Genomic DNA, 18,187 nt, shown 5'->3' with positions numbered 1-18,187 from the left:
AAGTTTTGTAGCCACTTGGCAAGGTAGACTCACAGATGGCAGAGGAGAAGAAGCATAGTGGTTGGAAGTCTTTTATGCCTCTGAGACATCAGATCAGGATGCAAGTCAGCTAGCCATTGGAGTCACTTTGGGTTCTTGGGACTAGTAATGCAAGTCCTGTCCTTCTCAGCCAGGCTGGACATTAGCAGATGAGCACAGCAAATCAAGACTCTAACAAAGCATCAGTCCAGCAGAATGGGCAGTCCTTCAGCAGCAGAGAAATCCTTTCTACTAGAGTATCCACAGGTCCAGAAGTGTACTGAAGTGATAGAGTCAATGGTCGAGTACTTATACCCAGTTGTGCTTTTAAATTGGGGAGACTTCAAATACAGGCCACTGAAAGTGAACAGAGGTCCTCCTTTCCTGCCCTGACTCCAATGTCACTACAGGGTGGTTTGCAGACAGTTGTCTGGAGACAGGACACAGCCTATTCAGATATAAGTGAGGCTGCATCCATCTCCTTCCTCCCAACCTGCAATGATGGCCCATAAATTCACATCTATGCTCCCACTGTGGGTGTACTCTGTAGGGATAATACACAAAGCCCAACTGTCACTCACCCCATTCAGTCAGTCAAATAACTTTATTCGGTTTGTTTGTACAAAACCATCAAAGTATACCAAAATTAAAAACATTGACAAATCACAATTTAAAAAATATAAAAACAAGTACATTTTCGAATAGCTTATTTGAAAGGGATGATTGAGATAGATAGTCAAACATACATCAAAATACATTAAGAGACAGATGTGGGTACATAAGTTGCATATTCTACAAGACAATTCATAATACAGTACAAACTAAAATAAAAGCTTCTGGCAGATTATCCAGAAAACAAATAAAAAGCGACTGACAGAAAAAACTACAGGTTCAGATACATCTGTTTTAAAAATTCGGTACACTATCTGATCCTGCCTAGCTCTTAAATTGAGGCAGATTGGTCTTATCCACCTACTGCGTATCTGCTGGTCTCTAGGGCAGAAAAACAAAACGTGTTCTTCAGTTTCTCTAACTGTAATGCAGGCAGGACATAAATTCAATACTAGGCCAACCTATTCATATTATCAGAGACAGGCACTAAATGACTAAAGTAAGAAAATGCCAAATTTCTTAAAGTGGCATTTTCAGATTTGTAATTTAAAATCTGACTTCAACATAAGTTTGGATATGAAATTGTGATTCTAGAGACACTTGAAAAGTCTGTCTCTTCGCAATTGGGAATTACATTTATAAAATGTAAAAAGGTAATGCCAATGTTGCCCTATGGAAGAGATAGGCCTTTCAGTTGTAACAAATAATTTTAAGTGTGTTTCACTACCAGAACATGCAACATTTAGAAGTACATGTCCTGCCTTTTAGATACATTGCACACTGCCCTCTGGGTTGTCCAAGGCCTACCTTACGGGTGACTTATTTGTATAAAAACTGACGTTTTGGGCCTGACAAAAGATTTATTTTTCCAGGTTGACATTACAGTGTAAATTGCCAACACTGGCTCTGCAATGGCAGGCCTGAGAGATGGTTAAGGGCTACTTAAGTGGGTGGTGCAATCAGTACACGGATCAGTGACATAATATCAATACAATAAATATCGGCTCGCAAAATTATTGAAAATGTAACATTGTTCACAAAAATATCAAAATGCTATCTATTACTATAAAAGGTACTTATATTGAACACATAAATATAGAGATTAAAAATATCTTTATCTACATATATTGAAAACAAAAATATTGATAATAAAAATATAACTTATAAATAAACATATATTATGTCAAAAATATCAAAAACAATAATATTGACTACATACATATCAATAAAATAACAAATAAATACAATTACAAATTACCTACAATACCTTATTTAGGAAAGAAAACAATTCAGTGATCCTACAAATATAACTAAAATGTATACATACATAATACATTTTTTATTAAAGAAAAACTTAACAATAAACCATAGTGAAATAAAACACCTCCAGAAATATTTTTGCAAGCATTGAAAATACATCTAAAAACTATTAACATGCATAATAATGAAAAATATCAAAAATAAACACAATACAAATAAATATATAAACATAGAAAATAGAAAATTAAAACACACTTTAATTAGTGTTTTCCAAATAAGGATATAACTGCATTAAATAACCCTTAAGCAACTGATAACATTAAACAATCCACACCTATAACCAATAAAATAGCTTAACAATTTGAACAAACAGTATAAAGGAAAAACACATTACATCAAAAAAAGCTCACAAAACGCCCCACTTTGATGAGGAGGAAACCCTGCTGGATTTTCCCTGCAAACTACAAGACTACAAAATATACAACTTTTCAACAATGTTTCCAAGTAAGTATAATTTATATTTAAAACGAAAGCTAAATTAAATGTAACCTACAGAAATATAATTTAAAAATAATATCTTATACACTGTTTAAAGTTTCTCTTTGCAAATAGGTAATCCAACTTTCTACTACAACCCAACACAATCTACACATCAAAGACCACAAATTAAAGTAAAGATATTTAAATAATTTCTTAGTGAAAAACAACACAAAAACATGCTAATAGGCTAACAGCTGCCAAATACTAAAACTATACAACATGCAACAAATAAAGTAGCTTTTTCAGTCCGAACCGAAAAAAATATCTGTTACAAGAAGAAGCTTCCTGAAACAAAATACTGCAGCAACAGAAAATGTCTGTAAAGATCATGCAAGTAAGCTTAAACAATAAATAAGAAATGTATATTTAGCTGTATATTGAAAACAAATTGAGAAAATATCAATTTGTTTATATTTCTTTTGTTACAGTAAATACATTAATAATGTATAACATCACAGAACAGAAAACTATTATTATGTTACATGAGATATAGCTGCAGCCAAGAAAGGAAATGCACAAAGTATTATTTACATGCATGCTGTAGGAGAGCAACTACTAAAGAAACTGGAGTTAATAATCTTAAAGAGCACAAACACACACCTAATGTAACATAAATAAAAGTGAGAGAAGTATTAGAAAATATCAGAGAAGCAAGCACTAGTTCTCATGAACCCAAAACGCAAATCCTCAAAAATATACTACCCCAAGTACCCACACTTATAGTAGGCCAATTACCATCAATACCAACCTTAAGGTGCCTGATAACATGCTTTAAATGGGCCACAGTTGGCACCCACCTGTCCCTTAAACATACAGGGAGATAGACATTCCAAAACGCTTAACATTAACCCACAGGAAGGAACCCTTACTACTCTATGATAATATTAGTGAGAAACAAGTACTAACATTTTCTACCCCTAACAACTTGCTAAAATTGTTCCAATGGCAAGCATGGATGACGGATGGGACATTTAAAATGTGTCCCAAACCATTCCATTCATGGTGAATTTGAAAACTCCAATATTCCCCTTGTTTAGGCTCTACACCCTGACAAACAAGGCAGTACTTACATGGAACTGCTCAACCAAATTAGACAACAAACAAATAAACTTTCTCCCTAAAAAATGATAACTGATTTTGATAAAGCTATGATTCAATCTTTCCTAAAAGTATACCCCCACAGAGCCATACAAGGATGCTGTTACCATTTTAATCAAAGTATATGGCGACACCTACAAAAATCTGCACTAAGGTCATTATTTTGAGTTTGGTGGTCCTCCTGCGGAGACACCACCATGCTGTCCACAGGATGAATGCCAAAGCATTGGTGTGCCTGCCTGCTGGATTACAATTGCAATTCATGGCGGGTACGCAGCACTGTGGCGGTCTCATGGCAGTGGGCTGGTAGGCTCATAGGAGAATTTCACATGCAGCCAGCTGTTGTGGCAGTACCTGTAGCACCTTCCTGTATGGTGTGGCATGCATGAACAGGGGTGCAATTCAATGGGGTACTATATATGCCCACCCCTGTATGCACCCGCAGGCCCAGAAACAGCACTAAGTTGCCTCTCCTCCACCCTTTCCATGGCGAGCTCACTGCCATGAAAAGGGCAGTCGACAGACAACTCGAAGTATGTTTGGTGGTGCCGCAGAGGCCCCATCAGCATACTACTGCTCCTGACTGCTGTGCGATCGCTGCGTGATCCTGGATCCCTGGTTGATGCAGCAGCCTTGTGGCAATCCGCCTGCCACTCTCATAATAATGAGGGTGGGCCTGCAGTGCGGCTGAGGTTGGACTGCCACCGTGAATACGATGGTTTTATGAACCGCCGTAGTTGTAATAAGGCCTTAAGTGTGGAATAGCCACCAACAGCCAAAAATATTGCAATAGCCTAGGTCTCTGTAACAGAAATAGCCAATCATTACAACATCCTAATAGAAGGCCCTTATTATCAAAATAACAAAGAATAACTAACTCCCCTAATGGACTACATCGAGGGCACATGGGCTGGCAGACTGCAGAGGTCAGGACACATACACCAACCAAACTTTCTGATACCATGGTGGAATGTCCACAACAACACCTTGGCACAGGAAGCAAAAACAAACAATGCAGTGGAAGGATGGAATATTGCCTTCCAATCCACACTAGGCAGAACTCAACCTACGCTATACAAGTTACTAGAAGAATTACAAAAATAACAAAGCTACCAAGATATTAGAATAGAACAATCAGTAACTGAAATTTCCCCTTTAAACAAACTAAAAAAGGTATGAGATCTAAAAAGCAAAGAAAAAATATTTATAAATAACTAGACTACTTAAAGGTTATAGCCAAATCTATCCTACAATACACATATAGAACCTACCACAAACCTCAAAAACGACAGCATTCTACAGCCAAAAAATGAAATATATTTTTAAGACATAATACGAAAATATGCGATACTCACTGACATAATAAAAATATTAAGATCAACATTTAAATAAATATATTAAACTATTAAACACATGAAACAAACAAACAAACTAAATACACATAATAATATAAATACAGTACATATTTTCAATGAAGCAACACAATAAATACATCAACAGAACATTTTTGATAGAATATCATATTTCCCAACCTTAGAAAAGAAATAAATGAATGTTACAATTTTGTAGCAGGATATCTGCATCCAAATACAGATAGAATAATTAGTAATCCACCAAAAACTCCTTAGAACAGAAACAACAAGCCCCGAGAAAATGCAGAAAGAAACAGTATTCCCTCAACACAATCCTCAGTCTGTAGTTTCCATAAAAAAAGCTTTAAAAAAAAGAGTTGCTGTAGAGAATGCAAAAAACAAGGACACGGATGTAAAAAAATTGGTGTTAAAAAAACCAATACATATGTCCTTAAAAAAAATGTGCACATCCAACTTCCTTCAGGAACACCCACGAGTAGCAAACCTGTAACAAATAAAGAAAACACTCTCTCATACAAACAACTAAGGGCCTGATCAAGATGTCGACACCGTTGCAGATTGGACCTGCCGACCATTGGTCGGTGGTTCCGACCGCACAATTTAGATGCGCTGCCCTCTGCACAAGGTGCCATTGAAAAATGTATATTTTTAAACAGCCCAGCACTGAGTGGCAGGCACCATGCGGTACTTGCAACATCGTGCAGGGATATTTAGGGCGGCACAATAGGTGCCCCCCTGGCCCAATAGCGGTGGGCCATTGAGTAAGGGGATCCTGCTAAGGGCCTACCAAAGTCTGACATGGAAAGGTCATGGGAAAGTGCCATCATAATCCTGAGGGCAAAGCTGTGTTTGGCTCTGCTGTCATTATGGGATTATGATGGCTTCTGACATTCTGATGGGCTTCTTGAGCCTTCGGAAGCATAGTGGACAGTCCCTCTGCCCGATGCCTCTGCCCACAGCACCATACTCAACGATTCGTTGGTTGTGGTCCGTCCGACAATTTATTCGGGCCCTATAGTCCACACTCAAAACTCTTAACAATAACAACACACAAATGCTATACACAACTATACCATTTCCCCAAAACCTTAGAAATACCTAAAAAAGGTAAAAATAAACTTACCTTTACAGTTGAACAGAAGCACTGAACCACAACTTCTTCCTTGCAGAAGCAACCCAAAATAATACAGATAGATTACTAAATATAGCTAATGGTAGAAAACTATGGCCGCCTAATAGCAGTTAGAAAGGAATAAAGGGGAAAAATAGCAAAACATTTTTGAAAAAAAAAATGTTTAAACACGTTTAAAAATATTAAACATATACAACAATGTTATACATATTATGACAAAAATTGTAAGTATATATTACATATTATACAATATATAAAATTATTTACTATATACTAACAATATTTGTTATTTATGTTAAATACTACTTACATTATGTGTTAAAAATGTATAATGTCCAAAACCAAATTACAAAATATATAGTGTAAAAAATAGGTGATACTATAATTTTCTGTGAATGTTCATCAACTATTCGAAAATGTTGTTACATATGTATTAATAACAGTCAGTTATATTAAATAATACTCATGCATATAAAACTGTTTCAAAATGTTTTAAAAAAGTATAATGTCCAAAAAAATGACAAAATATTAATGTGAAAAATAAATAACACTATGATTTTCTGTATATGTTATACAATTATTAAAAATGCTGTTGCATATCCACATAAAAAGTGAAGTGTAGTCAATAATTTTCAAAACTACTAAAGAATTGTTAAGTGTTATTTTGGTTTAAATACAAAAGTGAGAAATGTATATCTGTATTTTGTTTTCATTTATTTGCGAATACATAAAAATATTGTGAACATTAACATTATGTTACCTCACCAATACAAGGCACAAATAATGCATAGTCTAACATAACAAAAACCTAACACTTAATATTCCCATTCAAATAAAACATAACTCAGGGAAGGTGTTGGACAGTAAGAGGATGAAACTTACTATTTCCACTCCAATATAATACAACACAGGGAAGGTGTTGGACAATAAAAAGGTTCGATTTATGATTCCCACTACAATATAATATAACATAACGCACGGAAGGTGTTGAACAGTAAGCAGGTTAAATTTACCATTCCCTTTCCAATATTACATAACTGAGTGAAGATGTTGAACAGTAAGAAGATTACATTTACTATTCACACTTCAACACTTCAATGTTAGAAAAACCATATCGTAAACTACAAAAAATATATTTACCGTTTGCAACAAACTTAAGTAACATAAATTAAAATATTACCACACATAAATAATTAACCAAAAATAAATTAAACATGCTTATAGAAATTATTTTATATTAATAATACATTAAATATATTTGATACCAAATAATATACATATTTTCATTTTTATAAGTTTTTCAAACCAATTTTTTTGCAAAATATGCAAATAATTGTGTTTGAAAAGGTTTATATGAATAGAATTGTAACATATTTTATATTCAAAGTAACATATATTGTGGTTTTGCTTAAAGAATTCCAACAACTATTAAAAAACATAAAAAAACATTGAAAATGTTAAATATAAACGTTACTATGTTTCCAATAAAAAATCAAAGTCCCTGATTATGAGTCTGGCAGTCTTGCGACCGACAGACTAGCGGTGGTGCAGGAGTGGCGGTCCACCATTTTTCTGTGCCGGTAGTGCAGGAGAACCACAGCGCATTATGCTGAGCAAATCCTGGCGCCTTCCCATTCAGCATATTTTGAGTTCTTGCACTGCCAGCCTTTTCATGGCAGAGCCCCACCATGAAAAAGCTGGCGGAGCAAGAACAAAGGGGTCCTACAGGGCCCCCATGTCCCCCATGCCATGGGGATACATTAAGGGGTGCACAACATGTGCTCCCCTGTGTGTATTCCCCCTAATTGCAGCATGGCATGGACGTCACCATCCATGCCGTGCTGGAACTTTTTGCCCGTTCCCATTGGGGTACCTGTTTTCAAGGCACTGCCATGGGAATGGCCAGAGGACCGTTGACCATATTATGAGTTGCACATTTTCTACTTTTAATACTACATTATCAGATTACTTTCCTTTTGAGGTTTCATTTATATTGTTATGTTTACTACTTACACTGTACATTTCACCTTGCTAATTAGTAGCTGTTTCCTTCATTTCTTTTTTCTAAATTAATCTCCTTTTATTTGTTTATATTTAGGTGATACGTTGTATAGTTCACTTGATTTTTGGTACTTGTGTGCCAAACATTCCTGATCCTTGATTTATGGATGGATTGGAAATTACCTGCGAATCAGGTTAATATAGATACGCATGAACTAACACTTCTTCTACTCTATTCTTTCACCTCACTGTGGGGTCTGGTATTAGTGGTTGAAGCTATGACATGTTGGGGAGTATGGTTCTGTTCTGCAAAAATACTTTTACGGATCAAAGTATGTATGATAATTACATTGAGTTTATATTCTCTATATGGACCTGTATTTAAGTTTCTTTTTTATAATATTTTGATTATAATTTTATATTATATCTATATGCTGACTATTTATTTAGTTGTGTGCCTTTCTGCTCATTGATTTTGTGCAAATGTATGACAGTTGATGGTGACCCATCTTGTATATTTGATACACTACCATTGTCAAACTAGATATTTTGAGCACTTTTTCCTTATAACTCTTCAATGGTCTTCTGCCCTTCAATTTTTTTTACCTAACACCAATTGTGGGTGAAGGCAGAGTTGCTTTGTACATTCACGATTGGTCTATATATATGTATATATATATATATATATATATATTATTCAGCTAAATATCCACAGCCCTGAAGAAGGCAAGGTTTTACCTACCTATCGACGAAACACATGCTGACTGTAAAGTTCTTTGTGGATGTAGAATTCTATGTTGGTTGTACCACCATTTCTGTTTGGAATGCATACTGCTTTAGGAATCTCTAATAGCTCATTGTGAAGATTTTGGATTAACAATATTGGCACGAACAGATGAAATTGGATTAAAGTGGACTGTTATCTATCATTACTGGACTTGAGACTGGTTTTCTAACTTTTTTGAGTGCTCGGATTTGCTTGCTTAAAAAATAGGTAACCTGTCAATAGATACAGCTGCGACAGCAGAACACGGATTCATTGCATAGTGAATTGGAAGAAGGAGGGGTGCCCCTTTAACTCCCCCTCCTCATGCCTATTCGCAATTAGTGGCAAAGTGTACTTTGCAAGTCTGAAAGACATTTCTGACTTTCAAAGTAGTTTTTCTACATTTTGACATGCTGTATTGCAGTTCCAAAGCCTGTTTTTTTTCTTTGTATTTTTGAATGGTGGACTTTGAAGGAGGAGTGTGTCAGAACTCCAAAGTTATTCCTGGCCACTTGACATGAACAGTTTGGGCAGGGTAGTTTGAGGTTCTGAAGTGGATTGACTTTTGAGTAATGTAAGGTATCAATTACAGCTGTGCTTGCTCAATTAGAGCTTAACACCTGTTTTAATGTGCTTTGAGTTAGAACATGATTTTCAGATGGCACAGCTCATCAACATTGAGCAGGGATCAAGTTGCTCCCAACTCTCACCGAGCTTCTTGAGAGAAACTCAACTTGGGATGGCAAGGGAACATAGCACATCTTTCTTCTGCTCTGTCCCCTATCAACCTGGGTTTAAGTGGAAGGGTGAAGCAGAATTAAGCTTTACAAGCAACATTGCACACATTCTGAGTACCCTATCATACAATCGTTTGTATGTGAGAAATGAGATGCAAGAAGGGTTGGCAGGGAGAGGGACAAAAGATAAGGCCGACCTATAAATAAAAGAGATGGAGGTTCAAGGCACAAAAGAGTTGGAGGACAAAGGATTAAGAAGGATTGGCTACAGGGACAAAACTTGGTGGCGGATGGTGACTGAGAAATGACACAAAAGGGTTGAGAGACTGAGGCCTGTAGATTACAGGGTACAAGAGAAATGGGGAACTAAGACTTGGAGGATGACAATGAGATGCAACAGGTAATATAAGAACAAAGACTTTGCTACAATCAGAGCAACAAAACCGCCCTGATCGCAGCCACCAACGACATCCAAACCCTACTCGACCACAGAGAAACAGCAGCCCTTATCCTCCTCGACCTCTCAGCAGCCTTCAGTGTCATATCCCACAACACACTGATCGCAAGCTCCACCTCATTGGCATCCAAGAGGACTCGCTCAGATGGATCACCTCCTTCCTCATCAGAAGAACCCAGAGCATCCACCTCCCACCTTTCACCTCCAAACACAAGGATATCGCCTGTGGTGTCCCCCAGGGCTCATACCTCGGCCCCACACTCTTCAGTGCATACATGGCCCTGCTGGCCTACATCATTGGATTCCATGGTCTAAACATAATTTCCTATGCGGGCGACACCAATACATTCTCTCACTCGCCGATAACCCCACAAACACAAGAACCAATTTCCACAAATGCATGACAAGCATCGTTGACTGAATGAAGAATTACTGCCTGCAATGAACACAGACAAGACGGAAGTACTGATCTTTGGGAACCACAGCTTCACATAGAACAACTCCTGGTGGCCATCAAATCTAGGACCAGTACTCACTCCCTCTGACCACACCAGGAACCTCAGAATCATAATTGACAACAGCGCAGCATGAAATCACAGATCAATGCTGACTCCTTTACCTTCTTCTTCACTCTGTGCATGCAACATAAGATTTTCAAGTGGGTAACCCTGCACACGAAACACACCATGACACCGACCCTCATCACCAGCCAACTGGACTATGGCAATGCTCTATCTACATAGGAATCTCTGCACACCTCCTACAGAGGCTCCAGACCATACAGAATGCTACAGCCAGACTCATCCTTGAACTTCCTTGATGAACCCACATCACAACCCACCCCAGGCTACTCCAGTGGCTTCCTCTACAGAAGAGATGCCAATTCAAGCTGCTGAACCACTCATACAAGGCTCTACACTACCAAGGACCCACCTACATTTTCCACCACCTGAACGTACACCAACCATTGAGAAGGCTACTCTCCTCCTCCCTATCACTCGCCCATACTTCCAACATCTACCGAAGCAGAAGTGTAGGTTGCTCCCTCTCCCACATCACAGCAATACCTGTAACAGTTTCCCCACGCAACTCCAGACCATCACTTCACTTCCAGAATTCAGAAGGGCCAACAAAACCTGGCTGTTTGAATGAGCCTCTGGGACTTGCTAGCACCTGGATACCCTATCAAAAGATTAGCCTCGATTTATAAATCTTGATTGATTGATAGAAAGGTGGGGTTCTTAAAACAAGGAATATGCTACTGAGTCATAACAGGATTGAAGGATCTTGGTGGAGACATAGAAGAAATAGAGGCGTGGATAGGTGGCAAAATGGTGCAAGAATGATTAGAGGTGTAGATAGTAAGGAGTAAAATGGTAAGCGTTTGAGAATGGGACACAAAACCCAAGAGGGCTTGTGGACTGAAAGTGGAGGGAAGCATTCATGGGAATGAGACACTAGAGGAATTGTGGATTGGGGTTCAAATGGGGGTGATGGAGGGGACTGAGGCATGAGTGATGGTGATGGTAAATAGATGCCCAAGTAATTCAGTAGTCAGGAACAATAGAGGATGGGAACTGAGGCACAAGAAAGGTGGGATTACTGATGCACAAAAGGCTTGAGTGATGTGGACCAAGACAGCAAAACACAATATGACAGAGTGATCCCCAAAGGATAGGGACATGATAATTAATCATAAGAGGGTTTGTGGACCGTGGCACAAATGGTGTGGCAAATATGGGATGAAAAATGCCCTGAGGTACAGGAGGGATTGGACAATGCAGGTCAAATGGATAAGGGTATACAACCTTGATTAGAAAAGTGAACAAGGCCCAGGAATAGTGAGTAATCACAAAGGCTCAAACAGAGGAGATAAGAGTTGACAGTACAATGTGCATTAGATTACATGAAGGTGCAGTGTGACCCACATGTTGAATGTGTGAGAGAGTTTTGGTACATTACTTAGGCAAAATAAGTGTGGGAAAGGTGAAAGACTGAAGATGACTGAGTGGGGGGGTCCAAGACACAAAGGAAACAAGAGTGTGGACTGGGTCACAATATACATTAGACAGCGGAACAATGCAAAAGATGGAAATGCAGGGACCATAAATCAGCACAATCAACACAATCTTATGACCAGCCAAGCATTAGCAATGATGTCCAACACCCACCAATCAATTCTTTAGTGTACACTTCATAAACAACATATGTAGTTGTAAGGTTACCATGAATCCTAACAGTTGTTCTCAAAAGAAACAGGGAATTAGAACCTATAAAACATCAAAGACTACATTGGGAATGGACGTTTTTATGTGTTGCTATGGACAATGCTTTGGTTTACTGTTCTTGACAGCTTGAAACTCCTGATAACACAGACATATATTTGGTTGCTTTCTGTCAGAACCCGAACTATAGGCTCTGTTATTACCTATCCAACTGTGCTGCCAGGTAAATCAAATGAGACTGTAAACACTTGGAGTGACAAGGTGCAGTCTTGAGACTTAAGATGGCCGCCGTAGTCGCCAGGGTAGAGGGCGGCAGGCGTTCTAGTCTCTCTGACCACAGCTGCTGAGGATTCTATGTGAAGCGCGAGCGTCCTGGAAAATGCGCACTTCACCAACGAATCTAGCGGAGGTGGTTCGTTTCCTGAACAATGAAAATTCCTGTCACGCATTGTTCAAGTTTCATTTGCTGAGCGCCCGAAAACTATAGTGGTGGAAGAGGTTGGAACTCGGACTCGGCGCGTTAAGTCAAGCGCGAGTTCCGAGAAGATTTGTGAGCGTCCTGAAGAGAGTGACTGTTGGTGACGGCTGAGGCGGAGAAATAGTTGTGTGGAACTCTCAGTGAAGCAGCTTTCAGTTTGGTGTTATCGGAGATTCAGCTTCTGTTGACAAGTCCGTGCGATGAGTAATTCAGCAGAATCCCAGCCATTGAAGTCACAAGCTAGGTGAACTCTATAGCGTAACGCCTGATATATATATGTTTAAACGAATTGCAATTCTTGAAATACATTGCTGTTGAAATAATACTCTACAAGCAAACGACCAAAGAAAAAAAAACGAAAGACAATATGTATATAATGTAAATACTTACCGTGAAGTTGTTAAACTGGGTGAGGAACTCAGCTAATCTGCAAGAAAAGGAATAAGCTAGAATTAGATACAGAAAAAGAAAATAGGAAAGACATTCTAACAGAAACCCATCATAAAAGAAAGCTCCATTATTAGTGAAGTAAGTGCACCTTCCCAAACAATAATAGCATTAGGTAATAATAGGTAAGAATCACTAAAAGGGAAATTAACCTATGTTTGCTATCTTTTATTTAAATAGTGACGACTAATAAGAAGAGCAGTGCTTATATAAATTCAATAAGGAGAGAAGCAAGGTCCAGCTGCATTAGGGTGGGTGAGCAGAAAACACACAGTTAAAATTAGACTTCATGGGTTATAGGATGACAGAAATGTAATGTTGTGTTGTTGCCTTTAGGTTCCTACAAGCCAGTCATCTGAAGGTAGAGACCAGAGGGAACCAGCGCAGGACCATTCTCTTCTCTGTTTATTATTTTATCCAATGCCCCCTTCCCTTAGGGTAATGAAGGGAGGGTTCAGAGAGTATTGACCCACCGACATTGCCCGGAGGGATTTGGGTACTAGCATCTCTGTTCCTGTGCAAGAATTTGGTAAGCCAAGATCAAGTTTTATAGTTCTGACACTTTCACTACTGACATGTATTTCTGCTTAAGGAATTATATCAAGATTATCACGACTATTAGGGCACAATTAATAAAAAAATATATAAATACGAAAATAAAAAACCACCACTGGTCTGTGACTTCCAATGACTAGAAACTTAGGGAGAGGTGAGTTTGGCTTGCACAACATATTGCTTAGGTTATTCAAAACTGGGAATATATAGTATATAATATTCCTGGGTCCTGCTCTTGCTATCTGTCAACAGTTTAACAGTGCATTATAAAAAGTGATTCTAAGACAACTTGCTCCAATGGCATCATAGTATATATTGACAACAACATCTAGGAAAACACACATGCATTTGGTATTGTCAGACTCAGGATATTGAGGACGCTATGCGCTCGATTACAAGTCTATTGGTTCATGGATTGCCAAACTCGGGGGGATGCGTTGGTATCCCATCTGCCCTATTACGAGTCAGGCGGTTGGACCACCACAGGCCCGCCACAACCACCAGGGAACTGCCTTTCCCTGGTGGTGGTGCAGTGGTCAGGAGGTTGCATGAACACCGTAATTCTGCCAAGCATATTACGAGTTTCCTCTCCGCTGGCAGTGCCATGGAGGTTCCTCCTCCATGAGCGTCATGGCCGGAGATGAAACAAAGTGGGCTCTGAAGGGCCCTTCTGTGCCTTTTCTGCATTGGTACAACATGTGCCCCCTGTGTGCATGCGCCCCAATTCCTGCACAGCATGGACTTTTCCATCCATGCCATGCAGAAACTGTTTTTGGCATTTTTTCTGAGGCACTACCATAGGAATGTCAAAAACCAGCCCGCCAGACAGGAGGAAACTCCTAATCTGGTGGACGGTCTGACCACAGCTTAGGCAGTGCAGCAGCGGGGCGGACATGGCGCAGCATTGCCAAAGTTGTAATTGGGCTCTATTTCTTAGTTAGTTTTCTGAGATGTAGCTTTGGCAATCTACAAAACAATTTTGTTTCAATGAACAGAAAAATTACCATATTTTTTTTTCAGAGTGTAATGAAAGAATGACACTGAGGATGCACCAATAAATAGCTATGAATGTTCTAAAACGTACAGTTTGTATGGTGTGGGGAGACAAAACAGAGGCCTATTTGGATGGCGGACAGAAACGTGTTCCGTCCGCCATGGTCGCGGCAAAAACACTCCCGACCGCACAGAGGATAATCCGCGGTTGCGATTAGGATATTTCTGTCAAGAAACACCGACCGCGGCGGACGGATCACAGCAAACACCGTCCGCGGCGGACGGATCACACCAAAGACGGACGGTACCAAAGAAACACCCTCCGCCGCGGACAAACATGACCGCGGAAACAGGCCCAACAGCCGCAATACCTGCGGAGGTTCCGGCCGCACGATTAGGATAACATCGCCATTTGAAACAAAACTCACCACCTCCCTCGACCGCAGCGGAAACAATGCTTCGACAAACGGAGCATGACTGCGGAAGGACCAAACGAACAACATCCCTGTCGACAAACCGATTCCAAAATGGCTGACAGAAGTAAATAGAAAGCACACAAAACTGGACACACACCCACCTGAAACACCCACCCCCAACAACTACACGCCCCAATGACCCCCCCTCCCAAGTACCAAAAACTGCACCCAAGTCAACACACCCACAGAACACCTGACTGGCAACAACCATTGGGACACAACCACCACACAGAGTATAAAATGAATCCCTCCCATTACCACAATCCTTTGCATCACAGCATAGCAGCAAGAAAGATGCAGAATACCACAAACAGCATACACACACAAACACACATACAACCTGCACACAAACACACCCACCACACAAACCCCCACACCACCATCCCTATACACCACACACCTGCAAACCCCACCCCACTCCACCAACACCTTGCACATCACACACCATGGCACCCAAGAAAAACCCCAATTTTACAGACAGTGAGTTGAAGGTCATGGTGGATGAAATCATTCATGTCGAACCACATCTGTTCGGTACCCTAGTCCAGCAGACCACTTGGCAACCAAAACAAACATGTGGGACAGGATAGTGGCCAGAGTCAATGCGCCAGGGACCGTGCCACGCACCAAACTCGAGATCCAGAGGCGCTGGTTGGACCTCAAGGCAAGGGTGAAAGGCATAAGGGCCAAGAACCACCAGCGGGCACACCACACTGGCAGCGGCACTCCCCCGGGAGCCTATACCATTTGCAGAATGGGAGGAGAAGGTGCTGGGCATACTGCACCCTGAGAGCCTGGAAGGAATCGAAGAGGGACTAGAGGCTGGTAAGTACAAACCAATGACCACTATCACACTGCCATGGTCTGCCTTGCACAACTGCCAACACACATCTCCCAGGCTCCAATCCATGCATGTGGCCCACATAGTCACCCAAATGTGAAGTCCTGGCCTCAAATGCACCCACCATGCCCAAACCCAAATGTTGCCTCCTACGTTCCCAGCCTTGCATGTTGTCAAAGCAGCTAGCACCACAACTCCCAACAGGCCCCCATGTCTACAGGGAGGGTGGTGGTGGGTGGGGTGTGTGAGAAAACAGCACTACAACTCCCAACATGCCCCCATGTCTACAGGGAGGGTGGTGGTGGGTGGGGGGGGTGTGAGAGAGGTGGGTGGGGTGTGTGAGATAGGTGGGTGGGGTGTGTGAGAGACCAGCACTACAACTCCCAACAGGCCCCCATGTCGACAAGAATTTGGTAAGCCAAGATCAAGTTTTATAGTTCTGACACTTTCACTACTGACATGTATTTCTGCTTAAGGAATTATATCAAGATTATCACGACTATTAGGGCACAATTAATAAAAAAATATATAAATACGAAAATAAAAAACCACCACTGGTCTGTGACTTCCAATGACTAGAAACTTAGGGAGAGGTGAGTTTGGCTTGCACAACATATTGCTTAGGGTATTCAAAACTGGGAATATATAGTATATAATATTCCTGGGTCCTGCTCTTGCTATCTGTCAACAGTTTAACAGTGCATTATAAAAAGTGATTCTAAGACAACTTGCTCCAATGGCATCATAGTATATATTGACAACAACATCTAGGAAAACACACATGCATTTGGTATTGTCAGACTCAGGATATTGAGGACGCTATGCGCTCGATTACAAGTCTATTGGTTCATGGATTGCCAAACTCGGGGGGATGCGTTGGTATCCCATCTGCCCTATTACGAGTCAGGCGGTTGGACCACCACAGCCCCGCCACAACCACCAGGGAACTGCCTTTCCCTGGTGGTGGTGCAGTGGTCAGGAGGTTGCATGAACACCGTAATTCTGCCAAGCATATTACGAGTTTCCTCTCCGCTGGCAGTGCCATGGAGGTTCCTCCTCCATGAGCGTCATGGCCGGAGATGAAACAAAGTGGGCTCTGAAGGGCCCTTCTGTGCCTTTTCTGCATTGGTACAACATGTGCCCCCTGTGTGCATGCGCCCCAATTCCTGCACAGCATGGACTTTTCCATCCATGCCATGCAGAAACTGTTTTTGGCATTTTTTCTGAGGCACTACCATAGGAATGTCAAAAACCAGCCCGCCAGACAGGAGGAAACTCCTAATCTGGTGGACGGTCTGACCGCAGCTTAGGCAGTGCAGCAGCGGGGCGGACATGGCGCAGCATTGCCAAAGTTGTAATTGGGCTCTATTTCTTAGTTAGTTTTCTGAGATGTAGCTTTGGCAATCTACAAAACAATTTTGTTTCAATGAACAGAAAAATTACCATATTTTTTTTTCAGAGTGTAATGAAAGAATGACACTGAGGATGCACCAATAAATAGCTATGAATGTTCTAAAACGTACAGTTTGTATGGTGTGGGGAGACAAAACAGAGGCCTATTTGGATGGCGGACAGAAACGTGTTCCGTCCGCCATGGTCGCGGCAAAAACACTCCCGACCGCACAGAGGATAATCCGCGGTTGCGATTAGGATATTTCTGTCAAGAAACACCGACCGCGGCGGACGGATCACAGCAAACACCGTCCGCGGCGGACGGATCACACCAAAGACGGACGGTACCAAAGAAACACCCTCCGCCGCGGACAAACATGACCGCGGAAACAGGCCCAACAGCCGCAATACCTGCGGAGGTTCCGGCCGCACGATTAGGATAACATCGCCATTTGAAACAAAACTCACCACCTCCCTCGACCGCAGCGGAAACAATGCTTCGACAAACGGAGCATGACTGCGGAAGGACCAAACGAACAACATCCCTGTCGACAAACCGATTCCAAAATGGCTGACAGAAGTAAATAGAAAGCACACAAAACTGGACACACACCCACCTGAAACACCCACCCCCAACAACTACACGCCCCAATGACCCCCCCTCCCAAGTACCAAAAACTGCACCCAAGTCAACACACCCACAGAACACCTGACTGGCAACAACCATTGGGACACAACCACCACACAGAGTATAAAATGAATCCCTCCCATTACCACAATCCTTTG

Source organism: Lissotriton helveticus, chromosome 10 (genome assembly GCF_964261635.1).
Source record: "Lissotriton helveticus chromosome 10, aLisHel1.1, whole genome shotgun sequence".
In the NCBI taxonomy this organism is placed as follows: Eukaryota; Metazoa; Chordata; class Amphibia; order Caudata; family Salamandridae; genus Lissotriton; species Lissotriton helveticus.
Note: the sequence above shows the minus strand (reverse complement) of the source record.